This window comes from Rhinoderma darwinii, chromosome 3 (assembly GCF_050947455.1).
Source record: "Rhinoderma darwinii isolate aRhiDar2 chromosome 3, aRhiDar2.hap1, whole genome shotgun sequence".
NCBI lineage: Eukaryota > Metazoa > Chordata > Amphibia > Anura > Rhinodermatidae > Rhinoderma > Rhinoderma darwinii.
The window spans coordinates 414,852,352-414,877,519 of NC_134689.1; the positions used below are offsets into that span (position 1 = coordinate 414,852,352).

At 37.7% G+C, this 25,168-nt stretch overlaps 33 non-coding genes across 33 annotated transcripts; all 33 read left to right on the forward strand.

Annotated features, from left to right (window-relative positions):
• Window positions 1-529: 529 nt before the first annotated feature.
• TRNAQ-UUG (transfer RNA glutamine (anticodon UUG)) lies at window positions 530-601 on the forward strand. The gene has a single exon. It is a non-coding gene; the product is annotated as a tRNA-Gln (tRNA).
• Window positions 602-1,218: 617 nt separating this feature from the next.
• Window positions 1,219-1,290, forward strand: TRNAQ-UUG (transfer RNA glutamine (anticodon UUG)). The gene has a single exon. It is a non-coding gene; the product is annotated as a tRNA-Gln (tRNA).
• A 619-nt stretch (window positions 1,291-1,909) lies between these two features.
• Window positions 1,910-1,981, forward strand: TRNAQ-UUG (transfer RNA glutamine (anticodon UUG)). Its single transcript has one exon. It is a non-coding gene; the product is annotated as a tRNA-Gln (tRNA).
• A 609-nt stretch (window positions 1,982-2,590) lies between these two features.
• On the forward strand, window positions 2,591-2,662 carry TRNAQ-UUG (transfer RNA glutamine (anticodon UUG)). Its single transcript has one exon. It is a non-coding gene; the product is annotated as a tRNA-Gln (tRNA).
• A 617-nt stretch (window positions 2,663-3,279) lies between these two features.
• On the forward strand, window positions 3,280-3,351 carry TRNAQ-UUG (transfer RNA glutamine (anticodon UUG)). The gene has a single exon. It is a non-coding gene; the product is annotated as a tRNA-Gln (tRNA).
• A 617-nt stretch (window positions 3,352-3,968) lies between these two features.
• Window positions 3,969-4,040, forward strand: TRNAQ-UUG (transfer RNA glutamine (anticodon UUG)). The gene has a single exon. It is a non-coding gene; the product is annotated as a tRNA-Gln (tRNA).
• Window positions 4,041-4,649: 609 nt separating this feature from the next.
• On the forward strand, window positions 4,650-4,721 carry TRNAQ-UUG (transfer RNA glutamine (anticodon UUG)). The gene has a single exon. It is a non-coding gene; the product is annotated as a tRNA-Gln (tRNA).
• Window positions 4,722-5,338: 617 nt separating this feature from the next.
• On the forward strand, window positions 5,339-5,410 carry TRNAQ-UUG (transfer RNA glutamine (anticodon UUG)). The gene has a single exon. It is a non-coding gene; the product is annotated as a tRNA-Gln (tRNA).
• Window positions 5,411-6,019: 609 nt separating this feature from the next.
• On the forward strand, window positions 6,020-6,091 carry TRNAQ-UUG (transfer RNA glutamine (anticodon UUG)). The gene has a single exon. It is a non-coding gene; the product is annotated as a tRNA-Gln (tRNA).
• A 617-nt stretch (window positions 6,092-6,708) lies between these two features.
• On the forward strand, window positions 6,709-6,780 carry TRNAQ-UUG (transfer RNA glutamine (anticodon UUG)). Its single transcript has one exon. It is a non-coding gene; the product is annotated as a tRNA-Gln (tRNA).
• Window positions 6,781-7,397: 617 nt separating this feature from the next.
• On the forward strand, window positions 7,398-7,469 carry TRNAQ-UUG (transfer RNA glutamine (anticodon UUG)). The gene has a single exon. It is a non-coding gene; the product is annotated as a tRNA-Gln (tRNA).
• A 609-nt stretch (window positions 7,470-8,078) lies between these two features.
• On the forward strand, window positions 8,079-8,150 carry TRNAQ-CUG (transfer RNA glutamine (anticodon CUG)). The gene has a single exon. It is a non-coding gene; the product is annotated as a tRNA-Gln (tRNA).
• A 1,306-nt stretch (window positions 8,151-9,456) lies between these two features.
• On the forward strand, window positions 9,457-9,528 carry TRNAQ-UUG (transfer RNA glutamine (anticodon UUG)). The gene has a single exon. It is a non-coding gene; the product is annotated as a tRNA-Gln (tRNA).
• A 617-nt stretch (window positions 9,529-10,145) lies between these two features.
• Window positions 10,146-10,217, forward strand: TRNAQ-UUG (transfer RNA glutamine (anticodon UUG)). The gene has a single exon. It is a non-coding gene; the product is annotated as a tRNA-Gln (tRNA).
• A 617-nt stretch (window positions 10,218-10,834) lies between these two features.
• Window positions 10,835-10,906, forward strand: TRNAQ-UUG (transfer RNA glutamine (anticodon UUG)). The gene has a single exon. It is a non-coding gene; the product is annotated as a tRNA-Gln (tRNA).
• A 617-nt stretch (window positions 10,907-11,523) lies between these two features.
• On the forward strand, window positions 11,524-11,595 carry TRNAQ-UUG (transfer RNA glutamine (anticodon UUG)). Its single transcript has one exon. It is a non-coding gene; the product is annotated as a tRNA-Gln (tRNA).
• Window positions 11,596-12,212: 617 nt separating this feature from the next.
• On the forward strand, window positions 12,213-12,284 carry TRNAQ-UUG (transfer RNA glutamine (anticodon UUG)). The gene has a single exon. It is a non-coding gene; the product is annotated as a tRNA-Gln (tRNA).
• A 1,313-nt stretch (window positions 12,285-13,597) lies between these two features.
• TRNAQ-UUG (transfer RNA glutamine (anticodon UUG)) lies at window positions 13,598-13,669 on the forward strand. The gene has a single exon. It is a non-coding gene; the product is annotated as a tRNA-Gln (tRNA).
• Window positions 13,670-14,282: 613 nt separating this feature from the next.
• TRNAQ-UUG (transfer RNA glutamine (anticodon UUG)) lies at window positions 14,283-14,354 on the forward strand. Its single transcript has one exon. It is a non-coding gene; the product is annotated as a tRNA-Gln (tRNA).
• A 617-nt stretch (window positions 14,355-14,971) lies between these two features.
• Window positions 14,972-15,043, forward strand: TRNAQ-UUG (transfer RNA glutamine (anticodon UUG)). The gene has a single exon. It is a non-coding gene; the product is annotated as a tRNA-Gln (tRNA).
• A 617-nt stretch (window positions 15,044-15,660) lies between these two features.
• Window positions 15,661-15,732, forward strand: TRNAQ-UUG (transfer RNA glutamine (anticodon UUG)). The gene has a single exon. It is a non-coding gene; the product is annotated as a tRNA-Gln (tRNA).
• A 617-nt stretch (window positions 15,733-16,349) lies between these two features.
• Window positions 16,350-16,421, forward strand: TRNAQ-UUG (transfer RNA glutamine (anticodon UUG)). The gene has a single exon. It is a non-coding gene; the product is annotated as a tRNA-Gln (tRNA).
• A 612-nt stretch (window positions 16,422-17,033) lies between these two features.
• Window positions 17,034-17,105, forward strand: TRNAQ-UUG (transfer RNA glutamine (anticodon UUG)). Its single transcript has one exon. It is a non-coding gene; the product is annotated as a tRNA-Gln (tRNA).
• Window positions 17,106-17,718: 613 nt separating this feature from the next.
• Window positions 17,719-17,790, forward strand: TRNAQ-UUG (transfer RNA glutamine (anticodon UUG)). The gene has a single exon. It is a non-coding gene; the product is annotated as a tRNA-Gln (tRNA).
• Window positions 17,791-18,359: 569 nt separating this feature from the next.
• Window positions 18,360-18,431, forward strand: TRNAQ-UUG (transfer RNA glutamine (anticodon UUG)). The gene has a single exon. It is a non-coding gene; the product is annotated as a tRNA-Gln (tRNA).
• A 612-nt stretch (window positions 18,432-19,043) lies between these two features.
• On the forward strand, window positions 19,044-19,115 carry TRNAQ-UUG (transfer RNA glutamine (anticodon UUG)). Its single transcript has one exon. It is a non-coding gene; the product is annotated as a tRNA-Gln (tRNA).
• A 613-nt stretch (window positions 19,116-19,728) lies between these two features.
• TRNAQ-UUG (transfer RNA glutamine (anticodon UUG)) lies at window positions 19,729-19,800 on the forward strand. Its single transcript has one exon. It is a non-coding gene; the product is annotated as a tRNA-Gln (tRNA).
• A 612-nt stretch (window positions 19,801-20,412) lies between these two features.
• Window positions 20,413-20,484, forward strand: TRNAQ-UUG (transfer RNA glutamine (anticodon UUG)). The gene has a single exon. It is a non-coding gene; the product is annotated as a tRNA-Gln (tRNA).
• Window positions 20,485-21,103: 619 nt separating this feature from the next.
• TRNAQ-UUG (transfer RNA glutamine (anticodon UUG)) lies at window positions 21,104-21,175 on the forward strand. The gene has a single exon. It is a non-coding gene; the product is annotated as a tRNA-Gln (tRNA).
• Window positions 21,176-21,787: 612 nt separating this feature from the next.
• Window positions 21,788-21,859, forward strand: TRNAQ-UUG (transfer RNA glutamine (anticodon UUG)). The gene has a single exon. It is a non-coding gene; the product is annotated as a tRNA-Gln (tRNA).
• Window positions 21,860-22,476: 617 nt separating this feature from the next.
• TRNAQ-UUG (transfer RNA glutamine (anticodon UUG)) lies at window positions 22,477-22,548 on the forward strand. Its single transcript has one exon. It is a non-coding gene; the product is annotated as a tRNA-Gln (tRNA).
• Window positions 22,549-23,161: 613 nt separating this feature from the next.
• On the forward strand, window positions 23,162-23,233 carry TRNAQ-UUG (transfer RNA glutamine (anticodon UUG)). Its single transcript has one exon. It is a non-coding gene; the product is annotated as a tRNA-Gln (tRNA).
• A 612-nt stretch (window positions 23,234-23,845) lies between these two features.
• TRNAQ-UUG (transfer RNA glutamine (anticodon UUG)) lies at window positions 23,846-23,917 on the forward strand. Its single transcript has one exon. It is a non-coding gene; the product is annotated as a tRNA-Gln (tRNA).
• The last annotated feature ends 1,251 nt before the right edge of the window (window positions 23,918-25,168 follow it).

Here is a 25,168-nt window from a genome sequence, read left to right on the forward strand (position 1 = left end):
CAACACATATGTTTTATCTCTCTATCTCTCGTAGAGATAATTAAACGAATGGAATTGAGGGCATATAAAATCAACAAATTTAAAGGGTCTTTTTATGGCATGTAATGCAAACACTGGCTCCACTTCCAGCTCGTAGGGTGTTCAGTACAGACAGACCTTGGAAATTAGTATGATCCACATTGTAGATTATCCAAATGGAAACTAATTTACAGTCTTTCTGCCTTGGCAGTAGCTGCCTGACACTGGTTACTACCGTTAACTTTTCAGTCAACTGAAATTCATAAATTTATTTCCCAGTTTTTTCCCATTGAGTTGGTAATAGTATTTTCCCTTTCTAAATGCAGGGTTCTAGCTTTTGTTATATAACCGCAATAGAAAATAATTGTACATCTTGTTGATCATGCAGGCACAGAAGCTATGCCCTCTTGATTATTGTGGGAGGTCGACTTTGATTGATAGCCGACCCTTTATTGTAATTACACGTACTGCCTGTTTAGTAGAAATATCCAAACCTCACTCTATTGTCAAGGGTTCCATGGTGTAATGGTTAGCACTCTGGACTTTGAATCCAGCAATCCGAGTTCAATTCTCGGTGGGACCTTGCCACAGTTTACTTCCTTCTGAGTGTAGTACCTATTCAATGAGTATTGTATTGATAGTGCTTGTTGTACGCCATAAACACGATTTAGCAACACAAATGTTTTTTATAATATTCTCTCGTAGAGATAATTAAACGAATGGAATTGAGGGCATATAAAATCAACAAATTTAAAGGGTCTTTTTATGGCATGTAATGCAAACACTGGCTCTACTTGCAGCTCGTAGGGTGTTCAGTACAGACAGACTTTGGAAATTAGTATGATCCACATTGTAGATTATCCAAATGGAAACTAATTTACAGTCTTTTTGCCTTGGCAGTAGCTGCCTGACACTGGTTACTACCCTTAACTTTTCAGTCAACTGAAATTCATAAATTTATTTCCCAGTTTTTTCCCATTGAGTTGGTAATAGTATTTTCCCTTTCTAAATGCAGGGTTCTAGCTTTTGTTATATAACCGCAATAGAAAATAATTGTACATCTTGGTGATCATGCAGGCACAGAAGCTATGCCCTCTTGATTATTGTGGGAGGTCGACTTTGATTGATAGCCGACCCTTTATTGTAATTACACGTACTGCCTGTTTAGTAGAAATATCCAAACCTCACTCTACTGTCAAGGGTTCCATGGTGTAATGGTTAGCACTCTGGACTTTGAATCCAGCAATCCGAGTTCATCTCTCGGTGGGACCTTGCCACAGTTTACTTCCTTCTGAGTGTAGTACCTTTTTCAATGAGGTATTGTATTGATAGTGATTGTTGTACGCCATAAACACGATTTAGCAACACAAATGTTTTTTATAATATTCTCTCGTAGAGATAATTAAACGAATGGAATTGAGGGCATATAAAATCAACAAATTTAAAGGGTCTTTTTATGGCATGTAATGCAAACACTGGCTCCACTTCCAGCTCGTAGGGTGTTCTGTACAGACAGACCTTGGAAATTAGTATGATCCACATTGTAGATTATCCAAATGGAAACTAATTTACAGTCTTTCTGCCTTGGCAGTAGCTGCCTGACACTGGTTACTACCGTTAACTTTTCAGTCAACTGAAATTCATAAATTTATTTCCCAGTTTTTTCCCATTGAGTTGGTAATAGTATTTTCCCTTTCTAAATGCAGGGTTCTAGCTTTTGTTATATAACCGCAATAGAAAATAATTGTACATCTTGTTGATCATGCAGGCACAGAAGCTATGCCCTCTTGATTATTGTGGGAGGTCGACTTTGATTGATAGCCGACCCTTTATTGTAATTACACGTACTGCCTGTTTAGTAGAAATATCCAAACCTCACTCTATTGTCAAGGGTTCCATGGTGTAATGGTTAGCACTCTGGACTTTGAATCCAGCAATCCGAGTTCAACTCTCGGTGGGACCTTGCCACAGTTTACTTCCAGTTTACCTATTCAATGAGTATTGTATTGATAGTGCTTGTTGTACGCCATAAACACGATTTAGCAACACAAATGTTTTTTATAATATTCTCTCGTAGAGATAATTAAACGAATGGAATTGAGGGCATATAAAATCAACAAATTTAAAGGGTCTTTTTATGGCATGTAATGCAAACACTGGCTCTACTTGCAGCTCGTAGGGTGTTCAGTACAGACAGACCTTGGAAATTAGTATGATCCACATTGTAGATTATCCAAATGGAAACTAATTTACAGTCTTTTTGCCTTGGCAGTAGCTGCCTGACACTGGTTACTACCGTTAACTTTTCAGTCAACTGAAATTCATAAATTTATTTCCCAGTTTTTTCCCATTGAGTTGGTAATAGTATTTTCCCTTTCTAAATGCAGGGTTCTAGCTTTTGTTATATAACCGCAATAGAAAATAATTGTACATCTTGGTGATCATGCAGGCACAGAAGCTATGCCCTCTTGATTATTGTGGGAGGTCGACTTTGATTGATAGCCGACCCTTTATTGTAATTACACACACTGCCTGTTTAGTAGAAATATCCAAACCTCACTCTATTGTCAAGGGTTCCATGGTGTAATGGTTAGCACTCTGGACTTTGAATCCAGCAATCCGAGTTCAACTCTCGGTGGGACCTTGCCACAGTTTACTTCCTTCTGAGTGTAGTACCTATTCAATGAGTATTGTATTGATAGTGCTTGTTGTACGCCATAAACAAGATTTAGCAACACAAATGTTTTTTATAATATTCTCTCGTAGAGATAATTAAACGAATGGAATTGAGGGCATATAAAATCAACAAATTTAAAGGGTCTTTTTATGGCATGTAATGCAAACACTGGCTCTACTTGCAGCTCGTAGGGTGTTCAGTACAGACAGACCTTGGAAATTAGTATGATCCACATTGTAGATTATCCAAATGGAAACTAATTTACAGTCTTTTTGCCTTGGCAGTAGCTGCCTGACACTGGTTACTACCCTTAACTTTTCAGTCAACTGAAATTCATAAATTTATTTCCCAGTTTTTTCCCATTGAGTTGGTAATAGTATTTTCCCTTTCTAAATGCAGGGTTCTAGCTTTTGTTATATAACCGCAATAGAAAATAATTGTACATCTTGGTGATCATGCAGGCACAGAAGCTATGCCCTCTTGATTATTGTGGGAGGTCGACTTTGATTGATAGCCGACCCTTTATTGTAATTACACGTACTGCCTGTTTAGTAGAAATATCCAAACCTCACTCTATTGTCAAGGGTTCCATGGTGTAATGGTTAGCACTCTGGACTTTGAATCCAGCAATCCGAGTTCAACTCTCGGTGGGACCTTGCCACAGTTTACTTCCTTCTGAGTGTAGTACCTATTCAATGAGTATTGTATTGATAGTGCTTGTTGTACGCCATAAACACAATTTAGCAACACATATGTTTTTTATAATATTCTCTCGTAGAGATAATTAAACGAATGGAATTGAGGGCATATAAAATCAACAAATTTAAAGGGTCTTTTTATGGCATGTAATGCAAACACTGGCTCCACTTCCAGCTCGTAGGGTGTTCAGTACAGACAGACCTTGGAAATTAGTATGATCCACATTGTAGATTATCCAAATGGAAACTAATTTACAGTCTTTCTGCCTTGGCAGTAGCTGCCTGACACTGGTTACTACCGTTAACTTTTCAGTCAACTGAAATTCATAAATTTATTTCCCAGTTTTTTCCCATTGAGTTGGTAATAGTATTTTCCCTTTCTAAATGCAGGGTTCTAGCTTTTGTTATATAACCGCAATAGAAAATAATTGTACATCTTGTTGATCATGCAGGCACAGAAGCTATGCCCTCTTGATTATTGTGGGAGGTCGACTTTGATTGATAGCCGACCCTTTATTGTAATTACACGTACTGCCTGTTTAGTAGAAATATCCAAACCTCACTCTATTGTCAAGGGTTCCATGGTGTAATGGTTAGCACTCTGGACTTTGAATCCAGCAATCCGAGTTCAACTCTCGGTGGGACCTTGCCACAGTTTACTTCCAGTTTACCTATTCAATGAGTATTGTATTGATAGTGCTTGTTGTACGCCATAAACACGATTTAGCAACACAAATGTTTTTTATAATATTCTCTCGTAGAGATAATTAAACGAATGGAATTGAGGGCATATAAAATCAACAAATTTAAAGGGTCTTTTTATGGCATGTAATGCAAACACTGGCTCTACTTGCAGCTCGTAGGGTGTTCAGTACAGACAGACCTTGGAAATTAGTATGATCCACATTGTAGATTATCCAAATGGAAACTAATTTACAGTCTTTTTGCCTTGGCAGTAGCTGCCTGACACTGGTTACTACCCTTAACTTTTCAGTCAACTGAAATTCATAAATTTATTTCCCAGTTTTTTCCCATTGAGTTGGTAATAGTATTTTCCCTTTCTAAATGCAGGGTTCTAGCTTTTGTTATATAACCGCAATAGAAAATAATTGTACATCTTGGTGATCATGCAGGCACAGAAGCTATGCCCTCTTGATTATTGTGGGAGGTCGACTTTGATTGATAGCCGACCCTTTATTGTAATTACACGTACTGCCTGTTTAGTAGAAATATCCAAACCTCACTCTATTGTCAAGGGTTCCATGGTGTAATGGTTAGCACTCTGGACTTTGAATCCAGCAATCCGAGTTCAACTCTCGGTGGGACCTTGCCACAGTTTTCTTCCTTCTGAGTGTAGTACCTATTCAATGAGTATTGTATTGATAGTGCTTGTTGTACGCCATAAACACAATTTAGCAACACATATGTTTTTTATAATATTCTCTCGTAGAGATAATTAAACGAATGGAATTGAGGGCATATAAAATCAACAAATTTAAAGGGTCTTTTTATGGCATGTAATGCAAACACTGGCTCCACTTCCAGCTCGTAGGGTGTTCAGTACAGACAGACCTTGGAAATTAGTATGATCCACATTGTAGATTATCCAAATGGAAACTAATTTACAGTCTTTCTGCCTTGGCAGTAGCTGCCTGACACTGGTTACTACCGTTAACTTTTCAGTCAACTGAAATTCATAAATTTATTTCCCAGTTTTTTCCCATTGAGTTGGTAATAGTATTTTCCCTTTCTAAATGCAGGGTTCTAGCTTTTGTTATATAACCGCAATAGAAAATAATTGTACATCTTGTTGATCATGCAGGCACAGAAGCTATGCCCTCTTGATTATTGTGGGAGGTCGACTTTGATTGATAGCCGACCCTTTATTGTAATTACACGTACTGCCTGTTTAGTAGAAATATCCAAACCTCACTCTATTGTCAAGGGTTCCATGGTGTAATGGTTAGCACTCTGGACTTTGAATCCAGCAATCCGAGTTCAACTCTCGGTGGGACCTTGCCACAGTTTACTTCCAGTTTACCTATTCAATGAGTATTGTATTGATAGTGCTTGTTGTACGCCATAAACACGATTTAGCAACACAAATGTTTTTTATAATATTCTCTCGTAGAGATAATTAAACGAATGGAATTGAGGGCATATAAAATCAACAAATTTAAAGGGTCTTTTTATGGCATGTAATGCAAACACTGGCTCTACTTGCAGCTCGTAGGGTGTTCAGTACAGACAGACCTTGGAAATTAGTATGATCCACATTGTAGATTATCCAAATGGAAACTAATTTACAGTCTTTTTGCCTTGGCAGTAGCTGCCTGACACTGGTTACTACCCTTAACTTTTCAGTCAACTGAAATTCATAAATTTATTTCCCAGTTTTTTCCCATTGAGTTGGTAATAGTATTTTCCCTTTCTAAATGCAGGGTTCTAGCTTTTGTTATATAACCGCAATAGAAAATAATTGTACATCTTGGTGATCATGCAGGCACAGAAGCTATGCCCTCTTGATTATTGTGGGAGGTCGACTTTGATTGATAGCCGACCCTTTATTGTAATTACACGTACTGCCTGTTTAGTAGAAATATCCAAACCTCACTCTATTGTCAAGGGTTCCATGGTGTAATGGTTAGCACTCTGGACTTTGAATCCAGCAATCCGAGTTCAACTCTCGGTGGGACCTTGCCACAGTTTTCTTCCTTCTGAGTGTAGTACCTATTCAATGAGTATTGTATTGATAGTGCTTGTTGTACGCCATAAACACAATTTAGCAACACATATGTTTTTTATAATATTCTCTCGTAGAGATAATTAAACGAATGGAATTGAGGGCATATAAAATCAACAAATTTAAAGGGTCTTTTTATGGCATGTAATGCAAACACTGGCTCTACTTGCAGCTCGTAGGGTGTTCAGTACAGACAGACCTTGGAAATTAGTATGATCCACATTGTAGATTATCCAAATGGAAACTAATTTACAGTCTTTTTGCCTTGGCAGTAGCTGCCTGACACTGGTTACTACCCTTAACTTTTCAGTCAACTGAAATTCATAAATTTATTTCCCAGTTTTTTCCCATTGAGTTGGTAATAGTATTTTCCCTTTCTAAATGCAGGGTTCTAGCTTTTGTTATATAACCGCAATAGAAAATAATTGTACATCTTGGTGATCATGCAGGCACAGAAGCTATGCCCTCTTGATTATTGTGGGAGGTCGACTTTGATTGATAGCCGACCCTTTATTGTAATTACACGTACTGCCTGTTTAGTAGAAATATCCAAACCTCACTCTATTGTCAAGGGTTCCATGGTGTAATGGTTAGCACTCTGGACTTTGAATCCAGCAATCTGAGTTCAACTCTCGGTGGGACCTTGCCACAGTTTACTTCCTTCTGAGTGTAGTACCTATTCAATGAGTATTGTATTGATAGTGCTTGTTGTACGCCATAAACACAATTTAGCAACACATATGTTTTTTATAATATTCTCTCGTAGAGATAATTAAACGAATGGAATTGAGGGCATATAAAATCAACAAATTTAAAGGGTCTTTTTATGGCATGTAATGCAAACACTGGCTCCACTTCCAGCTCGTAGGGTGTTCAGTACAGACAGACCTTGGAAATTAGTATGATCCACATTGTAGATTATCCAAATGGAAACTAATTTACAGTCTTTCTGCCTTGGCAGTAGCTGCCTGACACTGGTTACTACCGTTAACTTTTCAGTCAACTGAAATTCATAAATTTATTTCCCAGTTTTTTCCCATTGAGTTGGTAATAGTATTTTCCCTTTCTAAATGCAGGGTTCTAGCTTTTGTTATATAACCGCAATAGAAAATAATTGTACATCTTGTTGATCATGCAGGCACAGAAGCTATGCCCTCTTGATTATTGTGGGAGGTCGACTTTGATTGATAGCCGACCCTTTATTGTAATTACACGTACTGCCTGTTTAGTAGAAATATCCAAACCTCACTCTATTGTCAAGGGTTCCATGGTGTAATGGTTAGCACTCTGGACTTTGAATCCAGCAATCCGAGTTCAACTCTCGGTGGGACCTTGCCACAGTTTACTTCCAGTTTACCTATTCAATGAGTATTGTATTGATAGTGCTTGTTGTACGCCATAAACACGATTTAGCAACACAAATGTTTTTTATAATATTCTCTCGTAGAGATAATTAAACGAATGGAATTGAGGGCATATAAAATCAACAAATTTAAAGGGTCTTTTTATGGCATGTAATGCAAACACTGGCTCTACTTGCAGCTCGTAGGGTGTTCAGTACAGACAGACCTTGGAAATTAGTATGATCCACATTGTAGATTATCCAAATGGAAACTAATTTACAGTCTTTTTGCCTTGGCAGTAGCTGCCTGACACTGGTTACTACCCTTAACTTTTCAGTCAACTGAAATTCATAAATTTATTTCCCAGTTTTTTCCCATTGAGTTGGTAATAGTATTTTCCCTTTCTAAATGCAGGGTTCTAGCTTTTGTTATATAACCGCAATAGAAAATAATTGTACATCTTGGTGATCATGCAGGCACAGAAGCTATGCCCTCTTGATTATTGTGGGAGGTCGACTTTGATTGATAGCCGACCCTTTATTGTAATTACACACACTGCCTGTTTAGTAGAAATATCCAAACCTCACTCTATTGTCAAGGGTTCCATGGTGTAATGGTTAGCACTCTGGACTCTGAATCCAGCAATCTGGGTTCAACTCTCGGTGGGACCTTGCCACAGTTTACTTCCTTCTGAGTGTAGTACCTATTCAATGAGTATTGTATTGATAGTGCTTGTTGTACGCCATAAACACGATTTAGCAACACATATGTTTTATCTCTCTATCTCTCGTAGAGATAATTAAACGAATGGAATTGAGGGCATATAAAATCAACAAATTTAAAGGGTCTTTTTATGGCATGTAATGCAAACACTGGCTCTACTTGCAGCTCGTAGGGTGTTCAGTACAGACAGACCTTGGAAATTAGTATGATCCACATTGTAGATTATCCAAATGGAAACTAATTTACAGTCTTTTTGCCTTGGCAGTAGCTGCCTGACACTGGTTACTACCCTTAACTTTTCAGTCAACTGAAATTCATAAATTTATTTCCCAGTTTTTTCCCATTGAGTTGGTAATAGTATTTTCCCTTTCTAAATGCAGGGTTCTAGCTTTTGTTATATAACCGCAATAGAAAATAATTGTACATCTTGGTGATCATGCAGGCACAGAAGCTATGCCCTCTTGATTATTGTGGGAGGTCGACTTTGATTGATAGCCGACCCTTTATTGTAATTACACGTACTGCCTGTTTAGTAGAAATATCCAAACCTCCTTCTATTGTCAAGGGTTCCATGTTGTAATGGTTAGCACTCTGGACTTTGATTCCAGCAATCCGAGTTCAACCCTCGGTGGGACCTTGCCACAGTTTACTTCCTTCTGAGTGTAGTACCTTTTCAATGAGTATTGTATTGATAGTGCTTGTTGTACGCCATAAACACGATTTAGCAACACAAATTTTTTTTATAATATTCTCTCGTAGAGATAATTAAACGAATGGAATTCAGGGCATATAAAATCAACAAATTTAAAGGGTCTTTTTATGGCATGTAATGCAAACACTGGCTCCACTTCCAGCTCGTAGGGTGTTCAGTACAGATAGACCTTGGAAATTAGTATGATCCACATTGTAGATTATCCAAATGGAAACTAATTTACAGTCTTTCTGCCTTGGCAGTAGCTGCCTGACACTGGTTACTACCGTTAACTTTTCAGTCAACTGAAATTCATAAATTTATTTCCCAGTTTTTTCCCATTGAGTTGGTAATAGTATTTTCCCTTTCTAAATGCAGGGTTCTAGCTTTTGTTATATAACCGCAATAGAAAATAATTGTACATCTTGTTGATCATGCAGGCACAGAAGCTATGCCCTCTTGATTATTGTGGGAGGTCGACTTTGATTGATAGCCGACCCTTTATTGTAATTACACGTACTGCCTGTTTAGTAGAAATATCCAAACCTCACTCTATTGTCAAGGGTTCCATGGTGTAATGGTTAGCACTCTGGACTTTGAATCCAGCAATCCGAGTTCAACTCTCGGTGGGACCTTGCCACAGTTTACTTCCTTCTGAGTGTACTACCTATTCAATGAGTATTGTATTGATAGTGCTTGTTGTACGCCATAAACACGATTTAGCAACACAAATGTTTTTTATAATATTCTATCGTAGAGATAATTAAACGAATGGAATTGAGGGCATATAAAATCAACAAATTTAAAGGGTCTTTTTATGGCATGTAATGCAAACACTGGCTCTACTTGCAGCTCGTAGGGTGTTCAGTACAGACAGACCTTGGAAATTAGTATAATCCACATTGTAGATTATCCAAATGGAAACTAATTTACAGTCTTTCTGCCTTGGCAGTAGCTGCCTGACACTGGTTACTACTGTTAACTTTTCAGTCAACTGAAATTCATAAATTTATTTCCCAGTTTTTTCCCATTGAGTTGGTAATAGTATTTTCCCTTTCTAAATGCAGGGTTCTAGCTTTTGTTATATAACCGCAATAGAAAATAATTGTACATCTTGGTGATCATGCAGGCACAGAAGCTATGCCCTCTTGATTATTGTGGGAGGTCGACTTTGATTGATAGCCGACCCTTTATTGTAATTACACGTACTGCCTGTTTAGTAGAAATATCCAAACCTCACTCTATGGTCAAGGGTTCCATGGTGTAATGGTTAGCACTCTGGACTTTGAATCCAGCAATCCGAGTTCAACTCTCGGTGGGACCTTGCCACAGTTTACTTCCTTCTGAGTGTAGTACCTTTTCAATTAGTTTTGTATTGATAGTGCTTGTTGTACGCCATAAACACGATTTAGCAACACAAATGTTTTTTATAATATTCTCTCGTAGAGATAATTAAACGAATGGAATTGAGGGCATATAAAATCAACAAATTTAAAGGGTCTTTTTATGGCATGTAATGCAAACACTGGCTCTACTTGCAGCTCGTAGGGTGTTCAGTACAGACAGACCTTGGAAATTAGTATAATCCACATTGTAGATTATCCAAATGGAAACTAATTTACAGTCTTTTTGCCTTGGCAGTAGCTGCCTGACACTGGTTACTACCCTTAACTTTTCAGTCAACTGAAATTCATAATTTCATTTCCCAGTTTTTTCCCATTGAGTTGGTAATAGTATTTTCCCTTTCTAAATGCAGGGTTCTAGCTTTTGTTATATAACCGCAATAGAAAATAATTGTACATCTTGGTGATCATGCAGTCACAGTAGCTATGCCCTCTTGATTATTGTGGGAGGTCGACTTTGATTGATAGCCGACCCTTTATTGTAATTACACGTACTGCCTGTTTAGTAGAAATATCCAAACCTCCCTCTATTGTCAAGGGTTCCATGGTGTAATGGTTATCACTCTGGACTTTGAATCCAGCAATCCGAGTTCAACTCTCGGTGGGACCTTGCCATAGTTTACTTCCTTCTGAGTGTAGTACCTATTCAATGAGTATTGTATTGATAGTGCTTGTTGTACGCCATAAACACGATTTAGCAACACAAATGTTTTTTATAATATTCTCTCGTAGAGATAATTAAACGAATGGAATTGAGGGCATATAAAATCAACAAATTTAAAGGGTCTTTTTATGGCATGTAATGCAAACACTGGCTCTACTTGCAGCTCGTAGGGTGTTCAGTACAGACAGACCTTGGAAATTAGTATGATCCACATTGTACATTATCCAAATGGAAACTAATTTACAGTCTTTCTGCCTTGGCAGTAGCTGCCTGACACTGGTTACTACCGTTAACTTTTCAGTCAACTGAAATTCATAAATTTATTTCCCAGTTTTTTCCCATTGAGTTGGTAATAGTATTTTCCCTTTCTAAATGCAGGGTTCTAGCTTTTGTTATATAACCGCAATAGAAAATAATTGTACATCTTGGTGATCATGCAGGCACAGAAGCTATGCCCTCTTGATTATTGTGGGAGGTCGACTTTGATTGATAGCCGACCCTTTATTGTAATTACACACACTGCCTGTTTAGTAGAAATATCCAAACCTCACTCTATTGTCAAGGGTTCCATGGTGTAATGGTTAGCACTCTGGACTTTGAATCCAGCAATCCGAGTTCAACTCTCGGTGGGACCTTGCCATAGTTTACTTCCTTCTGAGTGTAGTACCTATTCAATGAGTATTGTATTGATAGTGCTTGTTGTACGCCATAAACACGATTTAGCAACACAAATGTTTTTTATAATATTCTCTCGTAGAGATAATTAAACGAATGGAATTGAGGGCATATAAAATCAACAAATTTAAAGGGTCTTTTTATGGCATGTAATGCAAACACTGGCTCTACTTGCAGCTCGTAGGGTGTTCAGTACAGACAGACCTTGGAAATTAGTATGATCCACATTGTACATTATCCAAATGGAAACTAATTTACAGTCTTTCTGCCTTGGCAGTAGCTGCCTGACACTGGTTACTACCGTTAACTTTTCAGTCAACTGAAATTCATAAATTTATTTCCCATTTTTTTCCCATTGAGTTGGTAATAGTATTTTCCCTTTCTAAATGCAGGGTTCTAGCTTTTGTTATATAACCGCAATAGAAAATAATTGTACATCTTGGTGATCATGCAGGCACAGAAGCTATGCCCTCTTGATTATTGTGGGAGGTCGACTTTGATTGATAGCCGACCCTTTATTGTAATTACACACACTGCCTGTTTAGTAGAAATATCCAAACCTCACTCTATTGTCAAGGGTTCCATGGTGTAATGGTTAGCACTCTGGACTTTGAATCCAGCAATCCGAGTTCAACTCTCGGTGGGACCTTGCCACAGTTTACTTCCTTCTGAGTGTAGTACCTATTCAATGAGTATTGTATTGATAGTGCTTGTTGTACGCCATAAACACGATTTAGCAACACAAATGTTTTTTATAATATTCTCTCGTAGAGATAATTAAACGAATGGAATTGAGGGCATATAAAATCAACAAATTTAAAGGGTCTTTTTATGGCATGTAATGCAAACACTGGCTCCACTTCCAGCTCGTAGGGTGTTCAGTACAGACAGACCTTGGAAATTAGTATGATCCACATTGTAGATTATCCAAATGGAAACTAATTTACAGTCTTTCTGCCTTGGCAGTAGCTGCCTGACACTGGTTACTACCGTTAACTTTTCAGTCAACTGAAATTCATAAATTTATTTCCCAGTTTTTTCCCATTGAGTTGGTAATAGTATTTTCCCTTTCTAAATGCAGGGTTCTAGCTTTTGTTATATAACCGCAATAGAAAATAATTGTACATCTTGGTGATCATGCAGGCACAGAAGCTATGCCCTCTTGATTATTGTGGGAGGTCGACTTTGATTGATAGCCGACCCTTTATTGTAATTACACGTACTGCCTGTTTAGTAGAAATATCCAAACCTCCTTCTATTGTCAAGGGTTCATGGTGTAATGGTGTAATGGTTAGCACTCTGGACTTTGAATCCAGCAATCCGAGTTCAACTCTCAGTGGGACCTTGCCACAGTTTACTTCCTTCTGAGTGTAGTACCTTTTCAATGAGTATTGTATTGATAGTGCTTGTTGTACGCCATAAACACGATTTAGCAACACAAATGTTTTTTATAATATTCTCTCGTAGAGATAATTAAACGAATGGAATTGAGGGCATATAAAATCAACAAATTTAAAGGGTCTTTTTATGGCATGTAATGCAAACACTGGCTCTACTTGCAGCTCGTAGGGTGTTCAGTACAGACAGACCTTGGAAATTAGTATGATCCACATTGTACATTATCCAAATGGAAACTAATTTACAGTCTTTCTGCCTTGGCAGTAGCTGCCTGACACTGGTTACTACCGTTAACTTTTCAGTCAACTGAAATTCATAAATTTATTTCCCAGTTTTTTACCATTGAGTTGGTAATAGTATTTTCCCTTTCTAAATGCAGGGTTCTAGCTTTTGTTATATAACCGCAATAGAAAATAATTGTACATCTTGGTGATCATGCAGGCACAGAAGCTATGCCCTCTTGATTATTGTGGGAGGTCGACTTTGATTGATAGCCGACCCATTATTGTAATTACACGTACTGCTTGTTTAGTAGAAATATCCAAACCTCCCTCTATTGTCAACGGTTCCATGGTGTAATGGTTATCACTCTGGACTTTGAATCCAGCAATCCGAGTTCAACTCTCGGTGGGACCTTGCCACAGTTTACTTCCTTCTGAGTGTAGTACCTTTTCAATGAGTATTGTATTGATAGTGTTGTACGCCATAAACACGATTTAGCAACACAAATGTTTTTTATAATATTCTCTCGTAGAGATAATTAAACGAATGGAATTGAGGGCATATAAAATCAACAAATTTAAAGGGTCTTTTTATGGCATGTAATGCAAACACTGGCTCTACTTCCAGCTCGTAGGGTGTTCAGTACAGACAGACCTTGGAAATTAGTATGATCCACATTGTAGATTATCCAAATGGAAACTAATTTACAGTCTTTTTGCCTTGGCAGTAGCTGCCTGACACTGGTTACTACCCTTAACTTTTCAGTCAACTGAAATTCATAAATTTATTTCCCAGTTTTTTACCATTGAGTTGGTAATAGTATTTTCCCTTTCTAAATGCAGGGTTCTAGCTTTTGTTATATAACCGCAATAGAAAATAATTGTACATCTTGGTGATCATGCAGGCACAGAAGCTATGCCCTCTTGATTATTGTGGGAGGTCGACTTTGATTGATAGCCGACCCATTATTGTAATTACACGTACTGCTTGTTTAGTAGAAATATCCAAACCTCCCTCTATTGTCAACGGTTCCATGGTGTAATGGTTATCACTCTGGACTTTGAATCCAGCAATCCGAGTTCAACTCTCGGTGGGACCTTGCCACAGTTTACTTCCTTCTGAGTGTAGTACCTTTTCAATGAGTATTGTATTGATAGTGCTTGTTGTACGCCATAAACACGATTTAGCAACACAAATGTTTTTTATAATATTCTCTCGTAGAGATAATTAAACGAATGGAATTGAGGGCATATAAAATCAACAAATTTAAAGGGTCTTTTTATGGCATGTAATGCAAACACTGGCTCTACTTCCAGCTCGTAGGGTGTTCAGTACAGACAGACCTTGGAAATTAGTATGATCCACATTGTAGATTATCCAAATGGAAACTAATTTACAGTCTTTTTGCCTTGGCAGTAGCTGCCTGACACTGGTTACTACCCTTAACTTTTCAGTCAACTGAAATTCATAAATTTATTTCCCAGTTTTTTCCCATTGAGTTGGTAATAGTATTTTCCCTTTCTAAATGCAGGGTTCTAGCTTTTGTTATATAACCGCAATAGAAAATAATTGTACATCTTGGTGATCATGCAGTCACAGAAGCTATGCCCTCTTGATTATTGTGGGAGGTCGACTTTGATTGATAGCCGACCCTTTATTGTAATTACACGTACTGCCTGTTTAGTAGAAATATCCAAACCTCCCTCTATTGTCAAGGGTTCCATGGTGTAATGGTTATCACTCTGGACTTTGAATCCAGCAATCCGAGTTCAACTCTCGGTGGGACCTTGCCACAGTTTACTTCCTTCTGAGTGTAGTACCTTTTCAATGAGTATTGTATTGATAGTGCTTGTTGTACGCCATAAACACGATTTATCAACACAAATGTTTTTTATAATATTCTCTCGTAGAGATAATTAAACGAATGGAATTGAGGGCATATAAAATCAACAAATTTAAAGGTTCTTTTTATGGCATGTAATGCAAACACTGGCTCTACTTGCAGCTCGTAGGGTGTTTAGTACAGACAGACCTTGGAAATTAGTATGATCCACATTGTACATTATCCAAATGGAAACTAATTTACAGTCTTTCTGCCTTGGCAGTAGCTGCCTGACACTGGTTACTACCGTTAACTTTTCAGTCAACTGAAATTCATAAATTTATTTCCCAGTTTTTTACCATTGAGTTGGTAATAGTATTTTCCCTTTCTAAATGCAGGGTTCTAGCTTTTGTTATATAACCGAAATAGAAAATAATTGTACATCTTGGTGATCATGCAGGCACAGAAGCTATGCCCTCTTGATTATTGTGGGAGGTCGACTTTGATTGATAGCCGACCCTTTATTGTAATTACACGTACTGCCTGTTTAGTAGAAATATCCAAACCTCCCTCTATTGTCAAGGGTTCCATGGTGTAATGGTTATCACTCTGGACTTTGAATCCAGCAATCCGAGTTCAACTCTCGGTGGGACCTTGCCACAGTTTACTTCCTTCTGAGTGTAGTACCTTTTCAATGAGTATTGTATTGATAGTGCTTGTTGTACGCCATAAACACGATTTAGCAACACAAATGTTTTTTATAATATTCCCTCGTAGAGATAATTAAACGAATGGAATTGAGGGCATATAAAATCAACAAATTTAAAGGGTCTTTTTATGGCATGTAATGCAAACACTGGCTCTACTTCCAGCTCGTAGGGTATTCAGTACAGACAGACCTTGGAAATTAGTATGATCCACATTGTAGATTATCCAAATGGAAACTAATTTACAGTCTTTTTGCCTTGGCAGTAGCTGCCTGACACTGGTTACTACCCTTAACTTTTCAGTCAACTGAAATTCATAAATTTATTTCCCAGTTTTTTCCCATTGAGTTGGTAATAGTATTTTCCCTTTCTAAATGCAGGGTTCTAGCTTTTGTTATATAACCGCAATAGAAAATAATTGTACATCTTGGTGATCATGCAGGCACAGAAGCTCTGCCCTCTTGATTATTGTGGGAGGTCGACTTTGATTGATAGCCGACCCTTTATTGTAATTACACGTACTGCCTGTTTAGTAGAAATATCCAAACCTCCCTCTATTGTCAAGGGTTCCATGGTGTAATGGTTAGCACTCTGGACTTTGAATCCAGCAATCCGAGTTCAACTCTTGGTGGGACCTTGCCACAGTTTATTCCTTCTGAGTGTAGTAACTTTTCAATGAGTATTGTATTGATAGTGTTGTACGCCATAAACACGATTTAGCAACACAAATGTTTTTTATAATATTCTCTCGTAGAGATAATTAAACAAATGGAATTGAGGGCATATAAAATCAACAAATTTAAAGGGTTTTTTTATGGCATGTAATGCAAACACTGGCTCTACTTGCAGCTCGTAGGGTGTTTAGTACAGACAGACCTTGGAAATTAGTATGATCCACATTGTAGATTATCCAAATGGAAACTAATTTACAGTCTTTTTGCCTTGGCAGTAGCTGCCTGACACTGGTTACTACCCTTAACTTTTCAGTCAACTGAAATTCATAAATTTATTTCCCAGTTTTTTCCCATTGAGTTGGTAATAGTATTTTCCCTTTCTAAATGCAGGGTTCTAGCTTTTGTTATATAACCGCAATAGAAAATAATTGTACATCTTGTTGATCATGCAGGCACAGAAGCTATGCCCTCTTGATTATTGTGGGAGGTCGACTTTGATTGATAGCCGACCCTTTATTGTAATTACACGTACTGCCTGTTTAGTAGAAATATCCAAACCTCCCTCTATTGTCAAGGGTTCCATGGTGTAATGGTTATCACTCTGGACTTTGAATCCAGCAATCCGAGTTCAACTCTCGGTGGGACCTTGCCACAGTTTACTTCCTTCTGAGTGTAGTACCTTTTCAATGAGTATTGTATTGATAGTGTTGTACGCCATAAACACGATTTAGCAACACAAATGTTTTTTATAATATTCTCTCGTAGAGATAATTAAACGAATGGAATTGAGGGCATATAAAATCAACAAATTTAAAGGGTCTTTTTATGGCATGTAATGCAAACACTGGCTCTACTTGCAGCTCGTAGGGTGTTCAGTACAGACAGACCTTGGAAATTAGTATGATCCACATTGTAGATTATCCAAATGGAAACTAATTTACAGTCTTTTTGCCTTGGCAGTAGCTGCCTGACACTGGTTACTACCCTTAACTTTTCAGTCAACTGAAATTCATAAATTTATTTCCCAGTTTTTTCCCATTGAGTTGGTAATAGTATTTTCCCTTTCTAAATGCAGGGTTCTAGCTTTTGTTATATAACCGCAATAGAAAATAATTGTACATCTTGTTGATCATGCAGGCACAGAAGCTATGCCCTCTTGATTATTGTGGGAGGTCGACTTTGATTGATAGCCGACCCTTTATTGTAATTACACGTACTGCCTGTTTAGTAGAAATATCCAAACCTCCCTCTATTGTCAAGGGTTCCATGGTGTAATGGTTATCACTCTGGACTTTGAATCCAGCAATCCGAGTTCAACTCTCGGTGGGACCTTGCCACAGTTTACTTCCTTCTGAGTGTAGTACCTTTTCAATGAGTATTGTATTGATAGTGTTGTACGCCATAAACACGATTTAGCAACACAAATGTTTTTTATAATATTCTCTCGTAGAGATAATTAAACGAATGGAATTGAGGGCATATAAAATCAACAAATTTAAAGGGTCTTTTTATGGCATGTAATGCAAACACTGGCTCTACTTGCAGCTCGTAGGGTGTTCAGTACAGACAGACCTTGGAAATTAGTATGATCCACATTGTAGATTATCCAAATGGAAACTAATTTACAGTCTTTTTGCCTTGGCAGTAGCTGCCTGACACTGGTTACTACCCTTAACTTTTCAGTCAACTGAAATTCATAAATTTATTTCCCAGTTTTTTCCCATTGAGTTGGTAATAGTATTTTCCCTTTCTAAATGCAGTGTTCTAGCTTTTGTTATATACAGAAGCTATGCCCTCTTGATTATTGTGGGAGGTCGACTTTGATTGATAGCCGACCCTTTATTGTAATTACACGTACTGCCTGTTTAGTAGAAATATCCAAACCTCCCTCTATTGTCAAGGGTTCCATGGTGTAATGGTTAGCACTCTGGACTTTGAATCCAGCAATCCGAGTTCAACTCTCGGTGGGACCTTGCCACAGTTTATTCCTTCTGAGTGTAGTAACTTTTCAATGAGTATTGTATTGATAGTGTTGTACGCCATAAACACGATTTAGCAACACAAATGTTTTTTATAATATTCTCTCGTAGAGATAATTAAACAAATGGAATTGAGGGCATATAAAATCAACAAATTTAAAGGGTTTTTTTATGGCATGTAATGCAAACACTGGCTCTACTTGCAGCTCGTAGGGTGTTTAGTACAGACAGACATTGGAAATTAGTATGATCCACATTGTAGATTATCCAAATGGAAACTAATTTACAGTCTTTTTGCCTTGGCAGTTGCTGCCTGACACTGGTTACTACCCTTAACTTTTCAGTCAACTGAAATTCATAAATTTATTTCCCAGTTTTTTCCCATTGAGTTGGTAATAGTATTTTCCCTTTCTAAATGCAGGGTTCTAGCTTTTGTTATATAACCGCAATAGAAAATAATTGTACATCTTGTTGATCATGCAGGCACAGAAGCTATGCCCTCTTGATTATTGTGGGAGGTCGACTTTGATTGATAGCCGACCCTTTATTGTAATTACACGTACTGCCTGTTTAGTAGAAATATCCAAACCTCCCTCTATTGTCAAGGGTTCCATGGTGTAATGGTTATCACTCTGGACTTTGAATCCAGCAATCCGAGTTCAACTCTCGGTGGGACCTTGCCACAGTTTACTTCCTTCTGAGTGTAGTACCTTTTCAATGAGTATTGTATTGATAGTGTTGTACGCCATAAACACGATTTAGCAACACAAATGTTTTTTATAATATTCTCTCGTAGAGATAATTAAACAAATGGAATTGAGGGCATATAAAATCAACAAATTTAAAGGGTTTTTTTATGGCATGTAATGCAAACACTGGCTCTACTTCCAGCTCGTAGGGTATTCAGTACAGACAGACCTTGGAAATTAGTATGATCCACATTGTAGATTATCCAAATGGAAACTAATTTACAGTCTTTTTGCCTTGGCAGTAGCTGCCTGACACTGGTTACTACCCTTAACTTTTCAGTCAACTGAAATTCATAAATTTATTTCCCAGTTTTTTCCCATTGAGTTGGTAATAGTATTTTCCCTTTCTAAATGCAGGGTTCTAGCTTTTGTTATATAACCGCAATAGAAAATAATTGTACATCTTGGTGATCATGCAGGCACAGAAGCTATGCCCTCTTGATTATTGTGGGAGGTCGACTTTGATTGATAGCCGACCCTTTATTGTAATTACACGTACTGCCTGTTTAGTAGAAATAGCCAAACCTCCCTCTATTGTCAAGGGTTCCATGGTGTAATGGTTAGCACTCTGGACTTTGAATCCAGCAATCCGAGTTCAACTCTCAGTGGGACCTTGCCACAGTTTATTCCTTCTGAGTGTAGTAACTTTTCAATGAGTATTGTATTGATAGTGTTGTACGCCATAAACACGATTTAGCAACACAAATGTTTTTTATAATATTCTCTCGTAGAGATAATTAAACAAATGGAATTGAGGGCATATAAAATCAACAAATTTAAAGGGTTTTTTTATGGCATGTAATGCAAACACTGGCTCTACTTGCAGCTCGTAGGGTGTTTAGTACAGACAGACCTTGGAAATTAGTATGATCCACATTGTAGATTATCCAAATGGAAACTAATTTACAGTCTTTTTGCCTTGGCAGTAGCTGCCTGACACTGGTTACTACCCTTAACTTTTCAGTCAACTGAAATTCATAAATTTATTTCCCAGTTTTTTCCCATTGAGTTGGTAATAGTATTTTCCCTTTCTAAATGCAGGGTTCTAGCTTTTGTTATATAACCGCAATAGAAAATAATTGTACATCTTGTTGATCATGCAGGCACAGAAGCTATGCCCTCTTGATTATTGTGGGAGGTCGACTTTGATTGATAGCCGACCCTTTATTGTAATTACACGTACTGCCTGTTTAGTAGAAATATCCAAACCTCACTCTACTGTCAAGGGTTCCATGGTGTAATGGTTAGCACTCTGGACTTTGAATCCAGCAATCCGAGTTCATCTCTCGGTGGGACCTTGCCACAGTTTACTTCCTTCTGAGTGTAGTACCTTTTTCAATGAGGTATTGTATTGATAGTGATTGTTGTACGCCATAAACACGATTTAGCAACACAAATGTTTTTTATAATATTCTCTCGTAGAGATAATTAAACGAATGGAATTGAGGGCATATAAAATCAACAAATTTAAAGGGTCTTTTTATGGCATGTAATGCAAACACTGGCTCCACTTCCAGCTCGTAGGGTGTTCTGTACAGACAGACCTTGGAAATTAGTATGATCCACATTGTAGATTATCCAAATGGAAACTAATTTACAGTCTTTCTGCCTTGGCAGTAGCTGCCTGACACTGGTTACTACCCTTAACTTTTCAGTCAACTGAAATTCATAAATTTATTTCCCAGTTTTTTCCCATTGAGTTGGTAATAGTATTTTCCCTTTCTAAATGCAGTGTTCTAGCTTTTGTTATATAACCGCAATAGAAAATAATTGTACATCTTGTTGATCATGCAGGCACAGAAGCTATGCCCTCTTGATTATTGTGGGAGGTCGACTTTGATTGATAGCCGACCCTTTATTGTAATTACACGTACTGCCTGTTTAGTAGAAATATCCAAACCTCACTCTATTGTCAAGGGTTCCATGGTGTAATGGTTATCACTCTGGACGTTGAATCCAGCAATCCGAGTTCAACTCTCGGTGGGACCTTGCCACAGTTTATTCCTTCTGAGTGTAGTAACTTTTCAATGAGTATTGTATTGATAGTGTTGTACGCCATAAACACGATTTAGCAACACAAATGTTTTTTATAATATTCTCTCGTAGAGATAATTAAACAAATGGAATTGAGGGCATATAAAATCAACAAATTTAAAGGGTCTTTTTATGGCATGTAATGCAAACACTGGCTCTACTTGCAGCTCGTAGGGTGTTTAGTACAGACAGACCTTGGAAATTAGTATGATCCACATTGTAGATTATCCAAATGGAAACTAATTTACAGTCTTTTTGCCTTGGCAGTAGCTGCCTGACACTGGTTACTACCCTTAACTTTTCAGTCAACTGAAATTCATAAATTTATTTCCCAGTTTTTTCCCATTGAGTTGGTAATAGTATTTTCCCTTTCTAAATGCAGGGTTCTAGCTTTTGTTATATAACCGCAATAGAAAATAATTGTACATCTTGTTGATCATGCAGGCACAGAAGCTATGCCCTCTTGATTATTGTGGGAGGTCGACTTTGATTGATAGCCGACCCTTTATTGTAATTACACGTACTGCCTGTTTAGTAGAAATATCCAAACCTCACTCTATTGTCAAGGGTTCCATGGTGTAATGGTTAGCACTCTGGACTTTGAATCCAGCAATCCAAGTTCAACTCTCGGTGGGACCTTGCCACAGTTTACTTCCTTCTGAGTGTAGTACCTATTCAATGAGTATTGTATTGATAGTGCTTGTTGTACGCCATAAACACGATTTAGCAACACAAATGTTTTTTATAATATTCTCTCGTAGAGATAATTAAACGAATGGAATTGAGGGCATATAAAATCAACAAATTTAAAGGGTCTTTTTATGGCATGTAATGCAAACACTGGCTCTACTTCCAGCTCGTAGGGTGTTCAGTACAGACAGACCTTGGAAATTAGTATGATCCACATTGTAGATTATCCAAATGGAAACTAATTTACAGTCTTTTTGCCTTGGCAGTAGCTGCCTGACACTGGTTACTACCCTTAACTTTTCAGTCAACTAAAATTCATAAATTTATTTCCCAGTTTTTTCCCATTGAGTTGGTAATAGCATTTTCCATTTCTAAATGCAGGGTTCTAGCTTTTGTTATATAACCGCTATAGAAAATAATTGTACATCTTGGTGATCATGCAGGCACAGAATCTATGCCCTCTTGATTATTGTGGGAGGTCGACTTTGATTGATAGCCGACCCTTTATTGTAATTACACGTACTGCCTGTTTAGTAGAAATATCCAAACCTCACTCTATTGTCAAGGGTTCCATGGTGTAATGGTTAGCACTCTGGACTTTGAATCCAGCAATCCGAGTTCAACTTTCGGTGGGACCTTGCCACAGTTTACTTCCTTCTGAGTGTAGTACCTTTTCAATGAGTATTGTATTGATAGTGTTGTACGCCATAAACACGATTTAGCAACACAAATGTTTTTTATAATATTCTCTCGTAGAGATAATTAAACGAATGGAATTGAGGGCATATAAAATCAACAAATTTAAAGGGTCTTTTTATGGCATGTAATGCAAACACTGGCTCTACTTGCAGCTCGTAGGGTGTTCAGTACAGACAGACCTTGGAAATTAGTATGATCCACATTGTAGATTATCCAAATGGAAACTAATTTACAGTCTTTTTGCCTTGGCAGTAGCTGCCTGACACTGGTTACTACCCTTAACTTTTCAGTCAACTGAAATTCATAAATTTATTTCCCAGTTTTTTCCCATTGAGTTGGTAATAGTATTTTCCCTTTCTAAATGCAGTGTTCTAGCTTTTGTTATATAACCGCAATAGAAAATAATTGTACATCTTGTTGATCATGCAGGCACAGAAGCTATGCCCTCTTGATTATTGTGGGAGGTCGACTTTGATTGATAGCCGACCCTTTATTGTAATTACACGTACTGCCTGTTTAGTAGAAATATCCAAACCTCACTCTATTGTCAAGGGTTCCATGGTGTAATGGTTAGCACTCTGGACGTTGAATCCAGCAATCCGAGTTCAACTCTCGGTGGGACCTTGCCACAGTTTATTCCTTCTGAGTGTAGTAACTTTTCAATGAGTATTGTATTGATAGTGTTGTACGCCATAAACACGATTTAGCAACACAAATGTTTTTTATAATATTCTCTCGTAGAGATAATTAAACAAATGGAATTGAGGGCATATAAAATCAACAAATTTAAAGGGTCTTTTTATGGCATGTAATGCAAACACTGGCTCTACTTGCAGCTCGTAGGGTGTTTAGTACAGACAGACCTTGGAAATTAGTATGATCCACATTGTAGATTATCCAAATGGAAACTAATTTACAGTCTTTTTGCCTTGGCAGTAGCTGCCTGACACTGGTTACTACCCTTAACTTTTCAGTCAACTGAAATTCATAAATTTATTTCCCAGTTTTTTCCCATTGAGTTGGTAATAGTATTTTCCCTTTCTAAATGCAGGGTTCTAGCTTTTGTTATATAACCGCAATAGAAAATAATTGTACATCTTGTTGATCATGCAGGCACAGAAGCTATGCCCTCTTGATTATTGTGGGAGGTCGACTTTGATTGATAGCCGACCCTTTATTGTAATTACACGTACTGCCTGTTTAGTAGAAATATCCAAACCTCCCTCTATTGTCAAGGGTTCCATGGTGTAATGGTTATCACTCTGGACTTTGAATCCAGCAATCCGAGTTCAACTCTCGGTGGGACCTTGCCACAGTTTACTTCCTTCTGAGTGTAGTACCTTTTCAATGAGTATTGTATTGATAGTGTTGTACGCCATAAACACGATTTAGCAACACAAATGTTTTTTATAATATTCTCTCGTAGAGATAATTAAACGAATGGAATTGAGGGCATATAAAATCAACAAATTTAAAGGGTCTTTTTATGGCATGTAATGCAAACACTGGCTCTACTTGCAGCTCGTAGGGTGTTCAGTACAGACAGACCTTGGAAATTAGTATGATCCACATTGTAGATTATCCAAATGGAAACTAATTTACAGTCTTTTTGCCTTGGCAGTAGCTGCCTGACACTGGTTACTACCCTTAACTTTTCAGTCAACTGAAATTCATAAATTTATTTCCCAGTTTTTTCCCATTGAGTTGGTAATAGTATTTTCCCTTTCTAAATGCAGTGTTCTAGCTTTTGTTATATAACCGCAATAGAAAATAATTGTACATCTTGTTGATCATGCAGGCACAGAAGCTATGCCCTCTTGATTATTGTGGGAGGTCGACTTTGATTGATAGCCGACCCTTTATTGTAATTACACGTACTGCCTGTTTAGTAGAAATATCCAAACCTCCCTCTATTGTCAAGGGTTCCATGGTGTAATGGTTATCACTCTGGACTTTGAATCCAGCAATCTGAGTTCAACTTTCGGTGGGACCTTGCCACAGTATACTTCCTTCCGAGTGTAGTACCTTTTCAATGAGGTATTGTATTGATAGTGCTTGTTGTACGCCATAAACACGATTTAGCAACACAAATGTTTTTCTGCAGCTTGAACCTTTTTTTCTCCAGACGGAGGGAGTGCCCCCTTGTTTTTTGAGGGGGTTTTACAAGGAACAGGATTTCACCATATTTTTTGTATGTGCCATTAATATATTTATATAAGTTAATCATGTCCCCCCTTAGTCTTCTTTTTTCAAGGCTAAATAGGTTTAATTCTTTCAATCTTTCCTCATAACTTAAATTCTCCATGCCCCTTATTAGCTTCGTTGCTCTTCTTTGTATTTTTTCCAACTCCAGGGCATCCTTTCTATGAACTGGAGCCCAGAACTGAACTGCATATTCTAGATGAGGCCTCACTAATGCTTTGTAAAGTGGCATTATTACATCCCTGTCCCGCGAGTCCATGCCTCTTTTAATACACGACAATATCCTGCTGGCCTTTGAAGCAGCTGATTGACACTGCATGCTGTTATTGAGTTTATGATTTACAAGTACACCCAGAT